We start from the raw sequence: 26437 nt of genomic DNA, 5'->3' as shown, positions 1-26437 counted from the left end.
CTCCAATTGTAAATGACTCATGCTTACAGATGTCATTTAACAAGCTGCCAGAGCATTCAGCTGTGGAGTAGGATTTTCAGCTAGTTCAAACATACATTCAAAATAATGTACTCCTAGAGTATCAAGTTCTTTTTGTACTTGCAGTCCATATCCTTCTACTTGAGTAAAAACTACTCTTTATTTGGCCATGGTTCTATATGTAGTTTGACTATTCTTTTTTATCTTTCTTCAAAGCAACAAATGTCTACCAGTAAAACGAAAGCATATTATAGGCAAAAGCTCAATTATCTGATCAGGTACAGAAATTCATTTGCATCAAATGGGTTATTTTTCCTTAATGTTTCCTGTTTATAAGTAAGTACCCACCATTCAACTAACATAAATGTGTTTACCTAAAAAATCAGAGAAGTTATCTATCTTCATACCCATTTAAAAGAGGAAAAATCTTTCTACTTGTTCCAAAATGGGATATAAAGACATTTCTAAAGCAATTTCAAACAAATGTATTCCTCTGAAATTTGATTTTGAAAAAGAAAACAACTGAAAATTACACAGAGGATACTTAAAATAAATCATAACTATGGAACAACAATTACTATAACAGGATACATAATTAGGTGACTAATTACACCAAAAATGCAATTGCACACTCAGATATTCACTAACCTCCACCATTTTCCCTCCCTCTCCAACCTCTCAACTTCTTCCAGTGTTTTTCCACGTCAATTTTAGCTTCTATATCATTTTTTTCTGTCTATTAAGAACAATTTGTTGAATGGCTTTATCTCTTTAACACATACAATTCAATTATGTTTTCTCATCAATGTATCTAACAGCGAGGATGATTTGTGCAGATTATCTAACCCTTCATTTTCTACTTATGTGACATTTGCAAGTCAGTGACATACAGGAAATTCTTGTTCTTTAGTTGTATCATCTATCGAAATAAGAAAAAATACGCCAAATAGATGGATGACATTTGGATGTATTACAGTGGATTCAAACACAATGCAATTCTGTTACATTTTAACAGTCATCATTGAAATTTTAGGTCTCTGTTTTACTTACTCTTTTGAGGTACTCTTACTTCAAAAAAGGAAAGAAGAAAACTATTTTTAACATATTTTTAAAATTATCCACAAGATTGCGTCTTAATTACAGACAGAAAGAAAGATTTAAAATTTAAATGATTAGCACAAATCTCTAAATAAGTGTAAAATGCTGCTTTTTATCAGCTTTCTGTTAAGAGGTTCCAGTTCAAACAGCTTCCAGCTGGCAATCTTTAGTGCTGCTCTGCTCAGTTTACTACTAAAACCACTGAAGACAAGCTTTAAAACCAAAACTAACAGACAGCTAATACCATAATCTAGAAAGATAGATTCTAACTTTGAAACTGTAAGAGAATTTAGTGATTCCATGGCATACCCAGCATCCACTTCCAATTGCTAGGCTCACAGACACAGAAAACTAAGAATACATCCTTCTGTCCTTTATAAGGAAAGAGCCACCCAGAGTTCTTAGCTTTGGGAATTATACTCTGAGGCTAATACTCTTTCTCTCACCATTCTACCATCTTTAAGAAAAAAAGTGAGCAGAAAGTAGGACAGAGAGGCCTGTAGTACATGTTCTAAAAGGCTTAGTCTGCATAGGTAGAAGCTTTGGTGGATGGAGCAGTGAAGAAAGGTGAATGGGGAACAGAGGAATAACCTGATTTGCTGGGAATTACAGATACCATATAAAATTTCTCCTTAGAGTATAAAAGATTCAGGCTATGAGAGTTGAAAGATTGAACTACAACTGAGGGGAGGTATCTTAAATAAAAACTGTCAGAAAATGGTAGGTGAAATGGAAATAATGTCCATTAAACCATAATGTGAACATTGATGTTTTCTTCACTGTTACAGTAGAAAATGAGTTGGAACAAGGAAAATCCATTCAACCTGTGCATCTTTATGGCATTACTTAAAATTGAATAGAAAAAAATATTTAGGCATAGAACAGGGGAAAGACAACAGTGTTCCAAAAATTTAGAGCAAACTTCTGAAAATTTTCTTACTGCAGAATCCAAAAGAAAATTTCAGAAAAAAACTTGGTATCCTCATTTTGAATAAAGAGATATGGCCTCTATGAAAAGGAAACAGGATGAAATGAAGAGGATTCCAGGCAGCTTAAGAAAATAAATAGGGAGAAATAAAAAGAGGAAATGTTATTTTTAAAAAGAAAGATTACAAAGAAACTAAAAACAGAGTAGAAGTATTAATTTATACCGAAGGTGGTGCATTTAAACATTACTTAACGGTTCTACAAGATCTCATAGGGAAAAGAAAAAGGAAAATTCGATAGAAAAGAAGTGGAAAAATAGAAACTAAAGAGTTATACAGTTAATCAGTGTTTCTAGAGGAGAGCCCAAAGAAATAGAACAGAAACAATAATCAAAAACGTACTTGAAGAAAAGTTTCTTAAGCTCAGAAAAAGGAGTCACATGGCTCCAAGAAAAAAATAAATGAGTAACAACCTAAACCTTAACATATCTAAAATTTTTTAAACTAATGAATAAAGAAAAAAATTCTGCAAGATTCCAGAGAGGATTAAAAATGCTTACCCACAAAACATTTTTAAACATGCTAGATTTTGTGATGTCATCAACATGGCTAAATAAGAGTTTTCCATCATTTACCCCTAAAAGAATATCAATTTTGACAATCATCCAGAGATGAAAGAGCCTTTGTGGAAATCCAAGAGCCCAGCAGAGAAGTTCCAGCACACAGTTGAAGCAGAAAATCAGAGACTGGATGCACTAAAGAGGGTAAGGAACAGTTTCACTTTACCCACATCACTCCACCCCCAAAGCTCACTGAGCACAGCTCAGTGTCAAGAGAGACCTTCAAAGCCCACAATTTCTCCCACAGGGGAAAGTGAGTGTGTGCGAGAGAGCATATGCTTTGCTCAGCTGTGCAGGATGCTGGAAAAGTGACTCACTTCTTTCTCACCCCATCCAGAATACTGAGACATGAGCTGGGGGGCAGTGAGTTGCAAGGAGACAGGAATGATGAGTGAGGGCTCAGATCAGAATGCATCAGAGGAATAAGGATCCTAATAACCACTTCACAGACTCCATCAGGAAGCCTGCCCATGAGCTGCTGGGGATGCATCACCTGTGGATCCCCCAAAATGACTTACTGACAATCCCAATGCTCCACAAGCCTAACTCACACACACTCTCATTCTTGGCCTGCTCACTATGTGTGTCCCCAAGTGTAAGGGTGGTGAGAATGAGCCTTTGCAGACAGCTAGTGAGCACAGCAGAAAGTTAGCCTGACTTTGCAGGATTAGGAGAAAATATACAAACCTGAGCATTCAGCACCACCCTAGAGAAAGCAAGTAAAAATCTGTCAGCACATGGCTGGGCTTTGCAGCATCAAGAGAAGGCATACAACATTAAGAATTCCCTCATAAGAGCGACCAAGAAGTGTGGAGAAAGCATATCCATAGAAAAGATCTGAGAAAGCTGCAGAATCCCTAACAGGATTGAAAGAAAGTATTTCTTTCCTGAAGCCAGTCAATAAAGACTGCAGGAGGTGACTGCTTCTTCAAATGGGAAGATGGCAATGCAAGACCTCAACAAACATGAAAAGTTAAGGAAATATGACCCCACCAAAGGAACACAATAATTTTCTAGTAATTGACCCCAAAGAAATGAAGATCTGCAACTTTCCTGATAAAAATTCAAAAACAGTTGTTTTAAGGAAGCTCAGTGAACTACCAGAAAACACAAAAAGACAATTCAGCAAAATCAGGAAAACAATACAGAAACAAAATGAGAAGTTTAACAGAGAGATATAAATCATTAAAAAAAGAAATTCTAGAGCTAAAGAACACAATGAATAAAATGAAAAACACAGTAGAGAGCATCAATAACAGACTGAATCAAGCAGAAAAAATCTGTGAAGTAGGAGACAGATCACTTGAAATTATCCAGTCAGAAGGGAAGAATAAAAAAGGATGAAAAAGAACAAAAAAAGCCTATGTGAAGTATGGAATACCATTAAGAGAAATAATCTATGCATTTTGAGAGTCCCAGAAGGAGAAGAGAAGGAGAAAGAGGCACAAAGCTTATTTAAAGAAATAACAGCTGAGAACTTCTCAAATCCAGGGAGAAATTTGGACATCCAAGTTCATGGATCTCATAGTTCATCCAAAATTTCAATTCAACATGATGTTCTCCAAGACATATTATAATAAAACTAAAATCAAAGACAAACAGAGAATTTTAAAAGCAGCAAGAAAAAAAACCCTCACATACAAAGGAATGACCATGAGGCTATCAGCAAATTTTTCATCAGAAACTTTGCAAACCAGGAGAGAGTGAGATTATATATTCAAATTGCTGAAAGATAAAACAGTCAACCAAAAATACTTTACCCCACAAAGTTGTCTTTCAGAAATGAAGGAAAGATAAAGACTTAAACAAACAAAACCCGGGGGAGTTCATCACCACTAGGCCTGCCTTACAAAAAATGCTGAAAGGAATTCTTCAAGCTTAAATGAAAGGATGCTAATAAGTAACAGGAAAACATGAAAATATAAAACACAGTGGTAAAAGTAAGTATATAGTCAAATTCAGAAACTCTAATACTGTAATACAGTGCTGTGTTAATTACTTAACTCTAGTATAAAGGTTAAAAGACGTAAGTATTAAAAACAACTATAGTTAAAATAATTTGCTAATGGATACACAAAATAAAATGAGGTAAATTGTGACATCAAAAACATTAAATGTGGGCAGGGGAAGCAAAAGAGTAGAGCTTTTGTATGCAATTGAAGTTAAGCTGTTACTAGGTTAAAATAGAGTGTTATGGATGTTTCATGTAAGCCTCACGGCAACCACAAAGAAAAACTTACAGTAGATACATAAAAGCAAAAGAGAAGGGAATCAAAGCAGACGACTACAGAAAATAAACGATTCAAAAAGGAAGACAGCAAAAGAGGAAGAAAGAAACAAGCAACTATAAAACAGCTAGAAAACAATTAATAATGGCAGTAGTAAGTCCTTACTTATCAATAATTACGTTAAATGTAAATGGATTAAATGCTCTAGTCAAAAAACATGGAGTATCTGAATAGATAAAACACAAGATCCAACTTTATGCTGTCTAGAAGAGACTCACTTCAGTTTCAAGGACACACATATTATCAAAGTGAAGGGATGGAAAGAGTTATTCCATGCAAATGGAAACCAAAAAAAGCAGGGACAGCAAAATTTAAATCAGACAAAATAGACTTTAAGTCAAAAGCTATAACAAGAGACAAAGAAGGTCATTATATAATGATAAAGGGGTCAATTCATCAAGAGGATATAACAACTGCAAATGTATATGTATCCAACATCGGAGCATCTAAATATACTAAGCATATACTAACAGATCTGAAAGGAGAAATAGACAACAATACAATAATAGTAACGGGCTTCAATATCTCACTTTTAACAATGGGTAGATCACTAGAAAGAAAATCAACAAGGAAACAGCAGACTGTAACAATGCTATGGATCAAATGGACCCCACAGATGTATTTAGAACATTCCATCCAATAGCAGCAGAATACACATTCTTATCAAAAGCACATGGAACATTCTCCAGAAAGATCATGTTAAGCTACAAAAAAGTCTTAGCAAATTTAAGAAGATTAAATGATACTGTGTCTTTTCAAACCAAAATGGTGTGACCTTAAAAGCCAATAACAGGAGGGAAACTGGAAATATCACAAATATTTGGAAATTAAACAACACAAGCCTGAACAACAAATGACTCAAAGAAGAAATCAAAAGGAAAATAAAAAAATATCTTGAAACAAAAGAAAATAGAAACACAACATACAAAAATTTATGGGACGTAGGAAAAGCAGTTCTAACAGGAAAGTGTATAGCAATAAAGGCCTACATTAAGAAATAAGAAAAGTCTCAAACAACTTAACTTTACATCTCAAGGAATTAGAAAAAGAACAAACTAACCCAAAATTATCAGAGGAAAATAATAAAGATCAAAACAGAAATAAATGAAATAGAAACTAGGAAAACAATAGAAAATATCAACAAAACTAAGAGGTGGTTTCTTAGAAGAGAAACAAAATTGACACCTAGCTGGACTAAGACAAAGAGAGATGTGGCTCAAATAAATAAAATCAGAAATGAAAGAGAAAACATTATACCTGATACCAAGATACAAAGGATCAGATGAGACTACCATAAACAATTACACACCAACAAATTGTATAACCTAAAAGAAATGTATAAATTCCCAGAAACATGCAACCTACTAAAATGGAATCATGAAGAAATAGAAAATCTGAACAAATAATTAGTAAGGAGATTGAATCAGTCATCAACAACCTTCTAATAAAAGGAAAGCCCAGGACCAGAAGGTTTTACAGATGAATCCTACCAAATATTTAAAGAAGAATTAAATCCAATCCTTATCAAACTCTCCTAAAAAATTGAAGAGGAGGAAACACTCCCAAACTCAATTTACTAGGCAAGCATTATCCTGATACCAAAGCCAAATAAGGATACTACAAGAAAAGAAAATTACAGGACATATTCCCAATAAATATAAATGCAAAATGTTTTAACAAATCAAATTCTATAGCACTATAAATACACCATAATCAAGTGGGATTTATTCCAGGGATGCAAGTATGGTTCAACATCTGCAAATCAAGTATGATACACATTAACAAAATGAGGGATAAAAATCATATGATCTTCTCAATAGACGCAGAAAAAGAATTTGACAAAATTCAATAGTCTTTTAAATGAAACTCTTAACAAATTGGGTATGGGAGGAATGTACTTCATCAGAATAAAGGTTATACATGACAAGCTCACAGCTAACATCATACTCAATGGTGAAAGGTTGAAGTGTTTCCTCTAGGATCAGGAGTGAGACAAGGGTGCCCATTCTCATCACTTCTATTCAACATTGTACTGGAAGTCCTAGCCAGAGTAGGTAGGCAAGAAAAAGAAATACAAGGCATCCAAATTGGAAAGAAGTGAAACTATCTCTGTTTGCAGATAACATGATCTTACATACAGAAAATCCTAAAGACTTCACCAAAAAACTGTTAGAACTAATAAACAAATTCAGTAAAGTTATGGAATACAAACCACATACAAAAATCAGTTGTGTTTCTATACTCTAATAATGAACCATTGGAGTAGAAAATAAAGAAAACAAAAAACACATTCTCATTTACAACAAAATCAAAAACAATAATATACTTAGCAATAAATTTAACCAAAGAGGTGAAAGATTTGAATGTTGAAAACTATAAAACATTGATGAAAGAAACTAAAGAAGGCACAAATAAATGGATCAAAAGAATTATTATTGTTAAAATGTCCATGCTATCCATAGTCATCTATAGATTCAGTGAAATCTCTGTCAGAATTCCAATGGTATTTTTCACAGAAATAGAAAAAAACATCCTACCATTTATATGGAACTACAAAAGTCCCCAAATTGCCAAAGCAATTTTAAGAAAGAAGAACAAAGCTAGAGGCAACACACTTCCTGATTTCAAACAACATTACAAAGCTATACTAATGAAACAGTATGGTACTGGCATAAAAACAGACACATAGACCAATGGAACAAAGTTGAGAACCCAGAAATAAACCCATGCATAGTTGGTCAACTAATATTTGACAAGGGAGACAAGAGTACTCAACAGGGAAAGGATAGTCTCTTCACTAAATGGTGCTGGGAAAACCGGATATTCACATGCAAAAGACCACTGGACCACTGGACCCCTATCTCACCCCATACATGAAAATCAACTCAAAATGGATTAAAGACTTAAATGTAAGACCTGAAACCATAAACTCCTAGAAGAAACACAGGAAAAATTCTCTTTGACATTGGTCTTGGTAATTACTTTTTGGATTTGACAGCAAAAGCACAAGTAATAAAGGCAAAAATCAACAAGTGGGGCTTCATCAAACTAAAAAGCTTCTACACACCAAAGAAACAATCAACAAAATGAAAAAGCAACCTATAGAATGGGAGAAAATACTTGTAATCCATATATCTGATAAGGGATTACATCTAAATTATGTAAAGTACTCATACAACTTGATAGCAAAAAAACCCCAAATAATCCAATTAAAAAACGGGCAAAGGAATTGAATAGACATTTTTCCAAAGACATGCAAATGGCCAACACGTACACGAAGAGGTTCTCAACATCAGTAATTATCAGGGAAATGCAAATCAAAACCACAATGAGATAACACCTTACACCTGTTAAAATGTCTACTACCAAAAAGGAAGAGAAAACAAATGCTGGCAAAAATGTAGAGAAGAAGGAGCATTTGTGCACTGTTGGTGGGAATGTAAACCGGTGTGGCCACTATGGAAAAGAGCACGGAGGTTCCCCAAAAAATTTAAAATAGAACTAGCATATAATCCAAGAATCCCACTTCTGACTTTATATATAAAGGAAATGAAATCATCATCTTGAAAAGATATGTGTACTCCCATGTTCATTGCAGTATTATTCACAATAACCAAGGTTTGGAAACAACCTAGGTGTCCATCAATGGATAGATAAGGAAAATGTGATACACACACACACACACACACACACACAGGAATATTATTTAGCCTTAAAAAAGAAGTAAATCCTAGGCTGGCCTGGTGGCATAGTGGTTAAGTTCATGCACTCTGCTTCAGCAGCCCAGGGTTCACAGGTCCTTATCCCAGGCATGGACATACAGATAACTCTCAGGCCATGCTGTGGCAGCATCCCACATACAAAACAGAGGAAGATTAGCACAGGTGTTAGCTCAGGGCCAATCTTCCTCACCAAAAAAGGAAAAGGAAGTCCTGCCAATCGTGACAACATGGAGGGCATTACTCTAGGTGAAATAAGCTAGACAGACGTAGACAAATACTACATCGTATCACTTATATGTGGAATCTTAAAAGGAAAAACAAACTCATAGAAACAGAGAGTAGAATGGTAGTTGCCAGGTGCTGAGGGGTGGGAAAAATGGGGAGAGGTTGGTAAAAGCGTACAGACTTTCCATTATAAGATGAACAAGGTCCAAGGATCTAATGTACAGCATGGTGACTCTAGTTGATAATACTGTATGTATAATAAATTTTGCTAAGAGAATAGATCTTCAGTTTTCTCACCAAAAAGATGATAAATATGTGAATATGTGAGATGGTGATGTGTTAATTAACTTGATTATAGAATCTTTTCACAATGTATACATACATCAAATCATCATGTTGTACACTTTAAATATATTACAGTTTTGTCAATTATACCTCAATAAAGCTGAAAAAGAAGAAAAAATAGATCACATATTAGAGGCAGATAAAAATATCAGAAAGTTATAACACGTAGAAATTAAATAGACCATCTATCTACTCACAGAACACACAAGTATGTGAAACATACACACAAACACAATGGAAATTAATATCCGAAGACAACGTTAAAAATAACAACATAAAGGCAAGCTCGAAAATAAAGCATTCCTAAATGGCTCAGACTAAAGAAGAAATCAAAATTGCAATTACAAACTATTTTAACATTAAGAACAATTAGAAAATCTACAGTAGTTCCCCCTTTATCTGCAGGGAGATACGTTCCAAGACCCCCAGCAGATGCCTGAAACCGCAGGCAGTACCAAGCCCTATATGTGCTATGTTTTTCCTACATACATACCTATGATAAAGTTTAATTTATAAATTAGGCACAGTAAGAGATTAACAATAATAACTAATATTAAAATAGGACAAGTATAACAAAATACTGCAATAAAAGTTACCATAGGTCTTAGCAACCTCAGCATATGATTTTTTTTCTTTATTAGGTTGAGAATTTTCACCTTTTCACTTAAAGGAAGCACTTTACGGCTTCTCTTTGGCATATCCAAATTGCCAACATCACTACTCTAGCACTTGGGGACCATTATTAAGTAAAATAAAGGTGACTTGAACAAAAGCACTGCGGTACCGAGATAGTCGAGCTGATAACTGAGTTGGCTACTAAGTGACTAACGGCCAAGTAGCGTTTACAGCGTTTACAGAGAGAATGTACTGGGCAAAGAGATGATTCACGTCTGGCCAGGATGGAGTGGAACAGCACGAGATTTCACCACACTACTCAGAATGGCACATAATTTAAAACATACGAATTGTTTATTTCTGGAATCTTTTATTTTTTATTTTCAGACCCTGGTTGACCACAGGTGACTGAAACCTCAGAAAGCGAAACTGTGGATAAAAGGGGACCATTGCAAATAAAAGCTGATAATGTATGGTAAAAGATGGCCTCAAAGGGGGAAAAATCATGGTATTTAGGGTTCTTATTATTTTTAAAAAATTAATGAAAATAAAAGAATAAGATATCCAACTCAATAAGGTAGAGCAATTTAATAAAGGTCAACAAAATAATCCTAAGAAAAGTAGCAGTAATGAATCAATGAAAATAAAAACAGAACTAGATATTCACTTAATAAGCTAGAAAAAGGTCAATAAAATATCCCTAAGGAAAATAGAAGAAAGGAATCAATAAAAGTAAAAGCAGAAAAAAGGGCCATGCTAAACAAGAAAGAGAAAATACAAATTTCATTAAAATTACAAAGTAGATAAGCCCAAATAAGATTAAAAATACCATAAAAAATAATATATACAACCCTATTTTGATTAACATGATAATCCTGATGCAGTGACAGTACCATAAGAATATGTAAATTAACAAAATGATCCAGAAAGAAATAGTAACCAGAAAATAATAGAACACATATAGCAGAAAAAGCTCTCAGAAAATCTATCTTTTTTAAAAAAAGAACAAGGCACAGATGGTTTTAGAAGCAAATTATTTCAAAATTATACTACACCATGACATAGATTAAATGGAAGCCTACCATACTCATTTTCCGTAGATATTAGAAACCTGATACCGAACCTGACAATGACTATTTTTTAAAAGATATGCTTCCTCACTTTTATTAAAATGAAAACATAACTAAGTAAAATATTTACATAAAATCCAAGACTATATTAAAAGAAAAAATGTTACAACCAAATAAGAGTTCCAAATACTTGAAACAATGAGACAGAGGCAGAATTATTATTTTCCATAGTAATTCTTTTTCTTAAAATATCAAAGGAAAAAGATATAGTGAAAATTAAGCCATTCTAGATAATAAAGTATATTAGAAACCTACAGCAATGAAAACATTATGATACTAGCTCCAGAGAAGAAAGATAAACAATGAAAAGAGAAAGATTAGCTGCCAAAGATAAATATGCTAAATATGTACAGCATAAAATTTTATTATTAGAAGAATGTGACATTTCAAATCACTGAAAAAGGCATAGGTTAATCACAACAAGTTATTCTGAAAATTGGCATGTACATGTCCAGCCAGTATTCAGGTCACAAGGGGAGAGATGGAGTTCCAGAGGTCAGCCTCCAACTTCAGCCAGACAAACCATTTGAAAATTAAATAACGCATCATGGTACCAATGAGACTACGGATGTCCATCAACTCTGTCTGCATCTGCGCCCCTGTCAGCCCTTTTCTTTCCTCCCCATCCTTCATTTGCCGCTGCCCCTGCATCCCACTAGATCAGATAAGAGAGAATAATTATAATGTCCCCCCAAATTATGCCCCAAAAATTAACCAAAATAATTTGGCAAGAAGAGTGAAAAATCCATAAAAATTTCCTTTTCTTCACATGCCATTACTTATTTTCATGACGTTAGAAAAAATAGAGATGTTTCTAGTCTATTTATGTAGAAGAGCAGGAATACGTAACTCATAAAATGCCATCAAGCACAAGAGAATACAAATTCTGTCTCAACATATGAGAAATACTTTTATATCTGAAAGCCTGGTAATTTTGAAATTCTATCATGTTTGACTTTCCAACTAACCTTCTCTTTTTCAATATGTTCTATAACATAACCTTTTGTGAGATTGAACTTAAAATAATTTTGTTTTGAGAAATTTCCAGCATTCCTTGTTGAATTCTGCAGTACCAAACATCCACGACTGGAAGTTTCTAAACTATTCTATCCCACACCCTTCTGGAACTGTTTTTAACCTTGCTGTAAACATTTAAGGAAGGTCCAATTTAAAAAAAATAATAAAAAATCTTTGGTAATTGGTCACAAAACTAACGTCGTTATAAGATTTTCAGCCCATCAGATAAAAAGAAAAGCCAGAAACCCCACAAAGGCTTGTGTTTCTAAATGACGCCACAGAGGCCAAAATGTTTTCAAAGTGCAGTTTAAGATGTTCGCCAGTGAATGCCACCCCCTAACTCAGCATGGTTCATGATTATGGTATTATGGAAAAGGCCAAAGAAGAAAATTGCATCTGTAGTTTTCACAACCATTTTTCCTCCAGGTGCCAAAGATAATTCAGATAGCAAGACAAATGCCCTGTGACAGAGCTGAGGTATTCAAAATGGAAAATCCCCCTTGGATCGCAATCTTTTTTTCTGGAAAACAAACCTACCTCATCACTGCCACCATTTGCCCCCAATATTTTACTGTGCTCCTGCTCAGTGATGTAGCTATGGCCGAACTCTTCTCTGGAAAAAATAACTTGGCAGATGACATCCAAGTAGAATCGTTATTTATGTTGTCTCCGTGTTTTTGCCTTTATATGTATTATAAACATATTGAGCTCTGAAAGGACATGGCTTTCTGCCTAGATCCTCACCGTTTTGTTTACTCTGAAGTGCTTGATGAGAATCTGTTAATATCACTTAAATATTGTTATGAGTAAATCTGTCAAAAAAGTCACTAATACTCAAATCAGTAAATATTGTTTATGTCCTCAGCATCTTCCCCTTGAGAGACAACCTGGGGACAAGAAGAAACAGGAATGGCTATAGGAAACTAAATTTCAATTATAATGGCAATGGATTCTGTTTCCCACAACATTAAGTTCAACAGCCAAGAGCAGCCACATTTATAGAAAAATAGAAGTGTGGTAGTCACTGTTCACAATGAGTCTAGCCATAAACAATCAAACAAACAAAAACTATGGAAACCAGTGGACCCTGAAACCCAGACAACAAAACTCAACTTAGAAAAAAAGTTTGAAATAGTTAGGTAAGCACATTGGTAAATTAGATAGCAAGACCCATAGGCTTTCCTGCCTCTTCTAAGAATTTAGAAATAGATAAATTGTTTTCAATCAATTCTCTTCTCTAATAAGAATGTCCATGTGCTTGGGGTTATAATATTTCTTTGCAGAGAACACTGAAAGGACAGCTGTTGCAAAAGAAAATAAAAAAGAAAGAAAAGATTCATTCTTTCTCTCTTCACTAAATGAAAACATCAGTGACTCTGAGGCCACTGGGATATGTCGAAATGGCAAGACATTGGTGCCATGTCTAATGCAGGTGAAAGTGTGAGGTGCCAATTTTTAGTTCCACATAGCAATGCTAACTTGCTTATGTATCATATAGCCATGTTGATTACTGGCTAGATTATTGAATATAACACTTTAGACACTATGTAAGACAGGTAGACCGGTTAATATCACAATAAAAATATCTTAATATGGAAATTCTGGGTGGTTTTTCTTCATTTAAATCCATAATCTAAAGTAAAAGTAATACCATTTGAGGGTACTTCTCCTTGAGTTCACCTTGGGGTTTTATGGAAATGAATTGGTTGATTTGTGAGTGTGTGTGCCTTTTTTGTTCTTTAAGCAGTGGATAAGAATAGTACATAATCACTAATGCTTGATACAGTTGCCATATTGAAGTGGCATCATGCAGACCCCTTTCATTCTTCAAATTCTTTTCTTTGTGGGTTTCCATTATCTGCCATCAAATGTGAGGTCTTCCCAATATTGGCCCTCTCTTTGATCTTACAGTTATGAAATCCAAGAAAACAGTAATCCTACTTTACCGACACTTTTTGGATCACATCTAGAGAATTATGTTTTACTATGAATACCTCATTTTAAGAGGAACAATAAAAATGATGGCTGGGGTAGTAGAAGGTTTGGGAACAATGACATATAAATAATATCTAGTGGAAATGAAGGTGGCTCACCTGGGGTGGGGGGGGCGAGGCTTAAAGGAGTCTGAAGAGTCACGAGTGAGGGAGAGGGATTGAAACGTCCTCTGTGAAACTCCAGTGGGCATGAAGCAGAGACGGGCTAGATATTCAACAAACCCAGGTTTTCTTCCCAAGTACATTGCTAAACTATATTTCCCAGCCTGTCTTTCAGTTTAATGCAGTGAGATTGAATTCTGGCCAGTGGGATAGGACAGAGGGGATGCATGCCTCTTCCTGGCCTGGCCCCTAAAATCTCTGAAGTGATTCTCCACATTCTCCTGAGAAGTACCTTAGAAGCAGTTAGTAGATCTCAGCCTTGTTCTTGCTATATCTCTAATATTCTTATTTCTTTATGAGATCTTTCTGTTGCCTCTTCCTTCTTTTACTCTGAGCCTTTGCTCACCTCCTTAAACACCTGCATTTGTAGGGCTACTTATGAGTTTTTTTCTAGCTTCGTATGGGTACATTCATTCCCTCCCTAAACAAACAAGAAATCCTTCAAGAGGGGAAACAATCCTTCTGTGTACTCTCCTGTGCCCTCACCAGCATACCTGGTAACGTGCTTTACATACAAGAAACTTGAAATTTCACCCTTAGGCACTTGCTATTAGCCAGTTGAGGCCACTCATTAAAATAAGCATTTCTAGTGATTAGAGACACAATTCTAAATCTTCAAGTGTCTGTTCCTTGTCTTCCTCTGCCAGAAAAAACATTTAGAAAATGAGGCTCCATTTGCTGAACTAGTTTCAGATTCACAGAAACATCTGCTCATCTTCTTGAGTGGATAGAACATTGCAGAGACTAACACAAGGGCATCAGCAGCAAAAATGGAAATCCAGCAAGCTTAGTGCACCTTTCCGTGCAAACCCTGATATCCTTTCAAAATAACCTCTAATGTTTAACTCAGCCCAGGCCTCAATGTTTAAACAAGATAAACTGGTCAATTTTCTTCATGTGAAAAAGGAACTTTTTTTCCCCTCAGCCAGTTCACTTAATAAGTATATAAACATTCAGAGGTGTTTAAAAATTTACATGTTTTCAAATGAATACTTTCCTTCCAGACTCCCCAAACAGTCTGGAAAACAATGACTTTTAAAAAAATCCTTCTCACCTTTCTCAAATACTTTCCTCTCATTTGTGTGGATGTTATTAACTTGGATTTTTCATAAAACGTAGATACACCATGGATTGTTTGTTTAACAGCATAAGAAAACGAATGTTCCCAAGCTCCTGGAGAACAGGTCCTCAACACTGACCCGGAATTCCAGTACTTTTCTAAAGCCAACTCACACCGACTCTTCACAGCAACTACCATATTTCAAACTTTCTCTGCTCTCCACACACCTCCACCTCTCCCTCCTGCTCTCTCACAGACAAAGATACCGTCTCTTTACAGGAAAATAGCATTCCTAGGAGGAGAACTCCCTCCTCCTCTTCATATCAAGCGTGCCAACAAGGGCATCTCTGCAAATCCTCCCCTGCCTACTCCCCTTCTCATGAGTCAACACTATCCATTATCCTTTTTCTCTTTCAAATTGCTGCCAGCTCCCTATCAATTAAATCTTTACCATTGGCTTTTAAACATACTCATGTCTCTGCTGTCTTATTAAAAAGAACCTTCCCCAAATCCTACTTGTTCTATTTGCTATTCTCTTCTCATAAGATTTGTCTATTCCGACTGTGTCCAATGGCACAGCCCTCACTTACTCTTCACCCTGCTCTAACCCATCTTCTTCCTCATCCTTCCACAGAAACAGCTCTTGCTAAGGTCACCAATGACCTCCATGTCAATAACTCTAAAGGACTTATGCGAACCCACAGTATTTGAGCAGCGTGTGATATTGCTGGTCATTCTTTGTTTATCAAAGTGCACCTTCTCTTTGTTTTCATGATTCCAGTGGTTTTCCTCCTGTCTTTTCTGACTTTCTTCTATCTCCTTTGTAGGTTGGTCTTCCTTCACACAGCCATGAAATGAAGTTCCTAAAGGCTTGGTTCTAGGCTCTCTTTTCTTACCACTCCTTAGTATCTCTCTAGGCAATGGCGCTCATGGCCATGATGTCCTTTACCACCTGCGTCCTATGATACACAAAGGTATAGCTCCAGTCCAGATCTCTCCTCTTGGCTCCAGATAAACAGATTTAAATATCAACTTGATATTTCTACTTATCTCTCTCAAAGTCACCCCAAACCTGACATGTTCCAAATTGAACTTGAAATCTACCCCCAAATCTGATCTGCGTCCAGTGTTCCTATCCCACTGAGTGGTGCCACCACCTAGCCAATGGCAGAAACTTACTTTTCTTCTCCTGACCCCATATTCAATCTGTCACTGATTTCTGTCCATTTTGCCTCCTAACTACTTCTGAAACCTATCCACTTCTCCCCATCTTCACACCACTACTTCAGTCCAAGCTCTATCATATCATGTTTACATTGAGCTAAAAAGAGCTGTTTAAATCATAAATCTGTCACTCATATATCTTCAATAATTTTACTTTGCCATTAGGATTAAAGATCTTTACTATGACCCAAAGCCCTTTTTATTACAAAAATATATATACCTCTAAATCACGATTTTTTAGTATCAAAGACATTTGAGTTTCAGATGAGGCCAACTTGGGTTTGCAGTCTGGTTCTGTCACTCACTACCTGCTGCCATGGGCACCTGAGCTTGTTACTTGATCTGGAAAACAGACGTAAGAGGCATCCACTAAAGGTGCTGGGGATTCAATAAGATAATGTGCATAAAGGACACGGCACCTGATGACCACTCAGAAGAATGTTATTTCATGTTCTCTCTTTTCCCCTGCTCTCCTGTTCCCTATCCTTACAGTATAAGTTTCTTGTAAAGAATAATTAGGGTAGAATGTCACGAAACACATCTCACTTAGCTCACCTGACATATCAAACATGTCAATAGTTAATGGAAGTTATTTTACCTCACACCTTCCCCAAAAATGCTTTATAGCAAAGTAACAATGAGACTTTGACTTGCACACCAAACAAAGAGCCCTCCTCTTTAAAGAGACACTCTAATGCCAGGCTACCTCTCAATACCAGCAGCTGTAACAGAAAAGTTTAAAATGTCTCCAAAGAGCTGGCAACTAGAGGCATCGGCAAAGACAACGTCGAACTTGAGGTCAACTGGAAGGTTAAAATAATGTACACAAAAACAAAGGAAAACTAAGTATGTTCAACCACAGCACTCAGGAAAACAGTCCCTAAAGAGACCTTGTTCAGACAAGAAAACCCAGAGATGATGACTCATCAGCTGGAAGATCCCACGCATAACGGCATGGAGGGAAAAAGAAAAAATATGGTGAGGCTCCCCAGGATATAACCATTGTAGCATTACAAAAAGCATGGCATCGGGGCAAATCATAGAACTAGGGAGTGAATATTACATTCTAAGCCGTAAAAAGAAGCACACAAAAAGTCCCAATCATTTTATTCTTGCTGAGATTCATCATATCACCTCTACTGTTCCCTAAGCTCATCCCTGGACCACCCAAGCCAAATGGAAACTGAACAATGGGAAACTGCTTAGACCTTAATGACTAGTCAGGTAGGTTCTTTGGGGCCAGAGGAAAAGTAATTACGGGGGGAAAAACCTCCGCCCTCCTTCCATTTATTTAGCTGCAGTTCAGTAATACTGTTTCTAAAGATCCAAGATTCCTACCTGATCTGTGGGTATCTCTGCAGGTCAAAGAATATGAACTAACGACTCCCTGAAATTTGACATGAACAAAGAATACCTGAACTTTTAATAGATGACTATTTCAGTGATTAACGTTGTCCTTAATGGGCGGCAGGAAACAGTGGCTTTCTTCTGGTAACGATCTGCAAGATTTAAGACACGAATTGGTAATTATGAAAAGGAGAATTGACCTAAGAGAAATTGTATACAGCACTGCCTGATTCTCTTTTTCTTGAATTAATTTCTTTTTTATTTTGAGGTAATTGTAGTTTCACATACAATTATAAGAAATAATACAGACAGATCCTGTTGACCTTTCCCCAGTTTTTCCCAATGGTAACAATATCGTAACCAGGATGTTGACATTCATGGTCAAGATGCAAAACAGTTCATCCCCACCGTGATCTCCCACGTTGCTCTTTTATAGCCACACCCAGGTCTTTCCTGCCCTTCCCCCTCCTTAACCCCTGCCAACTACTAATCCACACTGATCTGTTTTTCATTTCATAATTTTGTCATTTCAACAACGCTGTACAAATTGAATCATATAATATATAACTCTTTGGGATTGTACTTTTTTACTTAGCTTAATTCTCTGGAAATTTATCTGGGTTGCAGCATGTGTCAATAGTTCATTCCTTTTTTATTGCTGAATCATATTCCATGTTATGGATGTACCACAGTTTGTTTAACCATTCACTCATTGAAGGATATCTGGATTGTTTCCAGTTGTTACACAATTATGAATAACGCTGCTATAAATATCCACATACAGGTTTTTGTGTGAACATAGACGTCTTCACTTCTATAGGATAAATGCCCAGGAGTGCATTTGCTGGGTGGTTTGGCAGTTACATGTTTAGCCTTTTAAGAAACTATCCAGTTTTTTCCAGAGTGGCTGTGCCGTTTTACATTTCCACTAGCCACATATGAGTGATCCAGTCTCTCCATCCTTGCCAGTATTTGGTGTTGACATTATTTTTTATTTAACCATTCTAATAAGTGCCTCTGCCTCTACTTTAAAGATAAAAGTGAAGATAAGAGTAGAGACTTGCCTAAAATCAGAGATAAGACTGGAAACTTTAATTTAGCCACTTAAGTTTTTCCTAAAATTTGATCAGCTACATTCAGAAAATTGCACTCCTACACCACCAGAAAACCACGTGACCCCATTGCATCCTGAAATATTCCATCTTGTACATGTTTTTTACGACTTTTGAATATTTCATTACCATCCCATTTAGCACTAATATGTATGACTGTCATTCTCTTAAGCAAGAAGACTGCCCATAGAGAGCTGTTTGCTCATTGATGCAGACTCAATTGATCAAATAACTCATAGGTATTTCTTAGCCATTAACAGCTATTAGATTATTCTGCCATCAACTACACTGCACTTCTGCTTCTATCTTTACAACTACAGGCTTAGGTCATTTTTAAAGTTGTTCAAGCTTAGATTGTATTAACATCAAACCAAATCATATGGGCCAAACAACTGTATCTTAGAGAGATCTTTTCTAGAAGCTTCCTATCTCCCTGGAAAGTCTGAGAGTTAGCATGTCTTCTTTGCCCCATGCTTAGACAATCTACACAAGGAAAAGTGTTTGAAAGAATCTGCTAAAGCTGAACATACGAATACCTATGTCCCAACTATTTTAGTCCCTGGTATAGGCCCAACAGAATTGTACACATGTGAGCCAAAAACCTACAAAAAATACATATATAGCAGCATTATTTGTAACAGCTCCAAACTGAAAATAACCCAGATGTCCATCAACAGTAGAATGAATACATAAACTGTGGTAATATAAAATATATAGTGAAATACTACACAGAAATGAAAAAGAACAAACTACTGTAACATGCAACAATATAGACGAATATTACAAATACAATGTTGACTGAATTCACTCAGTCAAAAAAGAATGCATAATGAATTATTGCATTTGCAAAAATTCAAAAATTGGATAGATAATATTACCATTTTAGGAATAGTAGATAGAAGGAGGTATAAGGAAGATCTCTGGGGTGCTCATAATGTTCAATTTCTTGATCTGGATGGAAATTACAGTCATGTGTTCACCATATGAAAATTCACCACGCTGAAAAAAAATTTCCATATTTTTCTATATTTCCGTTAAACATAATAGCTTATATAAATAGAATTTTTTTAAAAAAAGGATGAATAAATGTTCGTGATATCATCATCATAATAGTCTTTTTTTCTGAACTCAAGCAATGGTCACCACCATCTTGCACAAAAGCTCAACCTTGCTTAGTGGGTATTAGGATTCAGAGCTCTGGTTTTAGGAAACAATTCACCTGGCAGGATATTTAGTCCTCGTCACTGAGAGACATGGGCAATTTGACCCTCTTCTGCACAGTGACTGAGTAAATGGACGCAGGAGGTGACACAACAGGGGTACAGTTGTCTGCACCCAGATAAAGTAGATAGAAACTTTCTGAGTTTTGCTGAGGTATTAGTCACTTTCTGAGAAGAGTCAGTTCTGCAGACTCTCCGAGGGAGAAAGGGACGTGGTCCTAGCAATGGCCTATCACTCTAAGAGGGTACACAGGGACCACACTCCAGGTGAGCCTCCAAGTAGGCAGATGCAATTCTGCTGTAGAGGAGACTATAAGGTTTCTGTGAAAGAAATCCTTGGTCTGATACCTAATGCTAGAGCTTCTTTGAAAAAGTATTTAGTGACTCAATTATAATGGCAGTTCATTCAGTCATTGTAAAAATACTTCTTAAGTCCCTTCTGTGTGCAAGGTACTGTGCTAGATGTGTCGATACAATGGTGAACAAGAAAGACACAACACCCGCCCTCAAACAGGGCTATCATCTAGCAAGGAAGACCAATAAATCAACCAAAACAATTAAGTGTGCAGATGGGAACACATGGGGAAAATACCAAAACTAGTCTATAGCAGAAGTTAGAAAAGGGTTCCAGGGCTTTCTTCCAACAGCAGGGAATGGTCTTGGCATCTCAGATAAGTGGGAAGGAGCACAAGGAAAGACAAAGCCAAGGGACAGCACAGCTGAATGTTGCAGAAGGAGCTGGTAACACAGGTGGAACAATCACAGCACAGGAAAGCCAAGAATGGGGCCATGCCAGCAGAGGTCCCCAATCAACCTGTGGGAGGCCGGCATTCTGACAACTCCCCATGAATCACCTTAACACTCAGAGTTCATCTCCTTTCAAGGAAAAAAGAAAAGAACAGCAACATACCTGGTGTCTGTTAATATTTTTCTCTGAATAAAAGTACTTCCTGGGACATTTGAGTCCACACCAGCTAAAAAATTTGCAGCAATTTACAGGCCTGACTAGTGCAGAGGGGATCCCAGTAAGCAACACAGCCAGTGTCTGGCGAGATCAACACACTTAATAGTGTAGATGGATCAGGAGTGACATGTCCCCTTCGCCACATTTTACATGGAATTTCTCATTTACACCATAATTATATTCTATATCCCATCAAAGGTAAGGGTAAAAAAATAGTTTGTTCAATAGTCTTAGTTACTCAACAAATCTTTATTGCATGTCATTGTGTGCCAAGGTTCCAGGGAGAACCTAGAAGGTGTTAAAAGCAAAGATACTGATAACAGGCGACCTAACAAAGTGAAAACAAACATGCTCTTTGGAACTCAATTACCTGAGGTTTAAGTTTCAACTTCTCACTAATTCAGTGACCTTGTGTTAGTTGCTTAACTCCCCTCGGCCTCACTCCCATGGTGTGGTGATAAAACACTAGTCTGAAGTATTCTGCAGGTCTGAATGAGATCATGAGTGCAAAGCACCTAGAAAAGGTTCTACACCAGAATCTAGTGGTTCAGAAAGAGCTGACCCCCCCAGGTTCAAGCTCACCCCCATTCTCTTTGCACCAGCTCACTCCCTCACTGGGATTTGCACATATCTGAACACAGTATGGACGCCCCAGCTTGGCAGCCATCCACATTCCCTGTTCCTGCACACAGCTGCCCCTGGGCTGCTCCCTGTGTGGAATGCAACCTGTCCTCCGAAGGACAGACCCATGTCTTGGCTTAGGACCATTTGGGCAGGAAATTCCAAGGCCCAGATGCCCTGACCATAATTTATAAAAGGGAAAGGTGTGATTCCTTGGCCCCACAGAATCTTTACCCAATGGGCAATGGCATGACCAGAGGGGGGCCAAATTGGGGTTCTCTAATGTGCTAGGTCAGGCAGAGGAACTTCTTGCCGAAGTCTAAGAGCAGTGCAATTTGGAAGTAAATGCTACAGGAGTATAAGATTTTTTAAGGAACAGTCTTTCAACCAGACTATTTTACTCGCTGTGTTTCTACAACAGTCTGCCTCCCTAAGCTACCCCACTCCTATAGCTATTTTATAGGAGTGCTACTCATGTTCCTTCCTTTTCATGTTTGAAACTCACTCTGAATCTCTCACAAGTTCAAGGTCTTGAGGTACTTGCTCATTGCTCTGTATATCCCACAACGTTCTTTGGATAAAATAAATAAAATCTAACCTAAACTGCATTCACTATGGTTGCTGTTAGTCAGTAGGTGGATTTAAACAAATATTTTAACTACTGTTAATCATACTTTGTATAATGACAATTTTAGAGGTGGGAAAAGTTTTAGAAATCTAAGACTAAGTCCAAGAAATGATACCCACAAAATTACAAGAAAAAAATCAACATCATCCAAAGGCTGTAGATTATTAGTTATCTTTATGGCCACATCACTGTCTAAAATATATTTATTCAAATTAACAACAACAACAAATTTTTAAACAGCCAATTCAGTGGTCATATATAGATACAGCCCTGACTCACTTACACACAAGAATCCTCACTCTGTCAAGGAGACATATGATTCATTAAACAGTCAGAAGGAGAAGAGTAAAAATCCTCACACAAAAGTCAAGGGGTAGGATACTCCGAGCTCAGAAATTATAACCCAGGCTCTGCATCAGGGTAACCTGTTGTCCGGGTAATTCTGACACAGAACGACATTCTAGGGGCGTATGCAAAGCTTGGGGCAACCCGCCCAAGCCAAGGTTCTAGGGCTGGGGCAGTAAGTTCAGTGGGCTGGATGGTCAAAACAAAAGACAGAAAGCCATGACTTCTTCTTGGTTGCATTATTACAACCAACTTATCTCTCAATAAGGATCCTCTCATCTCTTCTCCCATTTCCACGTATGACTCGCTCTCCTCGCTGATTCACTGCAGGGCTCATCTTTAAAATACAGATGCTAACCTGCTGAAATATCCCCAAGGCTGAAAGCTTAAAATATATGAAAGATGAATAAGTGCACCTGGGGCTCCAAGGACTAATGCCATAAAACTGTCATCATTTCCCTCCAAATGTTATTTCACCCACTCACTTGATGTACATCTGCGGCCCATTCACACTGCAGATGGCTGTGGACAGAAAACGCCTCGGTTCAAAACTAGCACGGTGGGTCTGGAGAGGCTTCTGGCGCAGTGTTGGCTCCTTCCTGGTTTTAGCTCCAAACCTTGTCACCCTAACATAAGGACACTGAACAAGCCTACGTGGAGGCTCAGAAGGATCCAAAAATGGCTTGCAACTCTGTGGCTGACTTACTAATGTGTGGCTTGAGTAAAGTATTATTTAAAAATCTAAAATGCCAGAAGCATCTACTTTCTCTCTGCTACCTTTAAACATGGCAATGTTTTCAACCAAACAAACAAAGGAAAGTCTATTCTAGATGAAAAGGACTTGACGGCAAGAGTCCATCAGTCTCTCTGGGAGCCCTTCTAAGTTAAAACTCTTGCCAAGAATTCCTAATATTCTTAGCATAATGAACACTGCCCTTCCATCTGTTTGCTTCTCTCCTTAGCACTTAGAAGACGATGGTGCTCTGCCCCCCAACCACTCTGCCCTCATTAACGATTAAAAATACTGAACGACTAATTATTACCGTTCCTGCTTTCCTTTACTTTCCTTGTCTGAATAATGTTATTTTGGTAATTCACTCAATGGGAACTTACAGAATAAATTTCTGAAACAAATGAATGAAAAGAACAGAAAGAATACGGTCTCTATCTTTAAGAAGCTTAGAATATAGTTATGAGAGGAGAAAACATAAAAAATATGAATAACAATATAGAACAGACTGTAATTAAGTTCCGAACGAGTGGTTGAAACAAGTGCCATAAGCACTACTGTTCGAGAAATGACTGTAGATGGGCAGGGGGAGAGCAGCGCTGGGAATGGGAGGGGCTCCGTAGAAGAGCTGTAGGTATTTGAGATAGGTAAGGGGATAGGGTCTGTCAGAGCTGGGCTTCCTGACTGTTTTTGTGTGCTGGGTCTATTAAACGCAAGCTTGAAGTCTAAGACCTTCTCACAACATTTTAAAATATGTAAAATAAAATACATTGGATCACAGAAGAAATCAATTGTAGCCATTTCTGCCATAATGCTTCTTTTGAAAATGTAAATTTGTTCCACTGCAACTCATATGTTAGGGAAAAATTTGGGCATAACACAGATTTCATGTTTGCTTATACACCATTCCACCCACACGAAACCCTAGGTGTTTCAAAATCAGCACCCATTGAACCCAGCCGCATAGGAATTCACAAAATGCACAGGCATGCGCGCCTCTAACTTCTACCAGCTTCCTCAGTTCACCGTGTGTGTTGTCAGTTGCTTCCATTCACATCTGATTTTACAACTTTCCATCTGAGTTCAAATAACCCCACTTCACAATAACTCACAAGCCTCATGCATTTCCACAAGCACACTTCAGTTCTTTTTCAGAATGATGTACCATATTTATTCCAGCAGGTGTGAATTTATGTATTTTTTTAACCATTTAACATACAAGTGTGTGTAACTGTGCCACCATTTTTATTAGGTTCCTATCTTTTTTTGATGTGTAATTGGCAAAATTTTTGAGTGTTATACCCCAAACTCCATGTTGCCCATGAACTCTGTGAGTTTTATTGTACAATTTTGCAAGGCAGGGTGATTTTTAGGAACATGTATATTGCAATATAGCAGAACTGACTGTATATAAAATATTTTTAAAACAAATTTGTGACCTAGTAATATATATGCTTCTGTATTAATGCATTAGATAACAAGATCTAGTAGCTGGTCAAATAAACTACCATAATTTCAACATAATGACAAGCATAAACGATACACAGAGATATCTGTAACTGTAATGTGATATGAGAATACTGTGATTCCAATTAATGACATAGCCACACACAGGTACTGCTAACACTCCTGTGGTTTATTGCCTATATTGATAATTGAAGAAAACGCTAAGTTCCAGTTAGACACTAGCAACAATAATGATATAACTTTCCCCATCCAGTTTCATTGATGACTTGAATTTTATCTTCACCCTCCAGGTAAAGAACCCTGGGATAGACAGAGTAGAGGATGAAGAGCATTTCCATCAAAAAAAAAAAAAACACTGAAGTAGGCAAGAGCAGGATTTGATGGGAATTGTCTAGCTGGAACCAATAACCTATGATGGAGAAGAGAAGAGAGAAGGTAAGGAGAGAGGAGAGAAAAGAGAGAAGAACTTATGGAAATATAGAATGGGCCAATATCAAATCTAGATAAGATTTCCTCATGACTTTTACGAGTAGGAGAGTTATGCCCCCAAGGTCACTCTTTCTGTTCTAGATATGGTATCAAGTCACTGACTCACACTCATATCATCAACCAACATAGCCTCTGCTGCTATAACTGGATGTAGTCCTTCCTTCCCAATATGAATTCGTCCATGTGCTTTTCCTTCCCCAAGTACAGACTAACGGTAAAATCATTTTGAATTTTTCTGTTGTCTGAATGTCTTGCCAATTTTATCTTCTTGAAGACTTAGTTATATAAACGTGTCCTGCATCCATCATCAAAAGGCAAATTCTGATACCACATATCCACTCCCAGTTGATTAATAGTGCCCTGTTGATAACCGTTTCTAACCTGATAACAACCCACCCCAGCCCAGTTCCCTTTGGACCCACCTAATAGTTCTCATCTTCCAATTGAAGAAGCTAATAACATTAACTTGCTCATTTTTTCAGCTTGTGTTTGGGGGGTGGATAGAATAGTTAATGTAAATTACATTACAGACTTTAGGCAAAGTTCATTGTAGGCATCTCAGCAACCACAGAGTAACGTCTTTAAGCATTGAGATTTCTGAGTCATCTCCTGCTCTGACTCTATGCCAAGCCCTGTCACCAGGCTTATAAAAGACATGTCCTCTCTGTCCCCATTTGCAGAGTTCTTGATCTCTGTCCCACTGTGGATTCCTGTTTAGGAGGCACACGCCCAGGACACCCAAGCCACTGCCCCAGAGAGCTACTGAGCCAAATGAGCTGGGATGGTAGAAAAAACTCTGAAGGGCAGGAATCTGGTTCTCTTGCAAACATGCCTGTGACTTTCCCTGCTTCAATTCTCAGCGATTCTGATGCTTCCCAAGTAAGCACAGAATGAAAAGGAGAAATTAATGGGATTCTGGACCCTTTACCCCTGTTGCTATCAGAGCTGTTCTGCTTCTGTCTGCTTTATATTTGTGCATTCCACATAACTTTAAAAATGAATTCCATTCACAATGAAATAAAAGTTTTAAAACCAGCAAACGAGGTGATCTCCAAGGATGCTTCTAGTCC

General features: G+C 37.0%; 1 protein-coding gene across 18 annotated transcripts in view; it reads right to left on the bottom strand.

Annotated features, from left to right (window-relative positions):
* The window catches only part of PDE4D (phosphodiesterase 4D), a 1371041-nt gene that overhangs the window by 1158436 nt on the left and 186168 nt on the right, over positions 1-26437 (bottom strand). For 13 of the 18 annotated variants that reach the window (XM_070245831.1, XM_023625252.2, XM_070245836.1 and 10 more), the window contains one exon: positions 17859-17943. The gene's annotated coding sequence lies outside the window, so the exon portion shown is untranslated. 18 annotated transcript variants of the gene reach the window in all.

The sequence above is a fragment of the Equus caballus genome, chromosome 21 (genome assembly GCF_041296265.1).
Source record: "Equus caballus isolate H_3958 breed thoroughbred chromosome 21, TB-T2T, whole genome shotgun sequence".
Classification (NCBI taxonomy): domain Eukaryota; kingdom Metazoa; phylum Chordata; class Mammalia; order Perissodactyla; family Equidae; genus Equus; species Equus caballus.
This window is presented reverse-complemented; position numbering and strand designations above follow the sequence as displayed.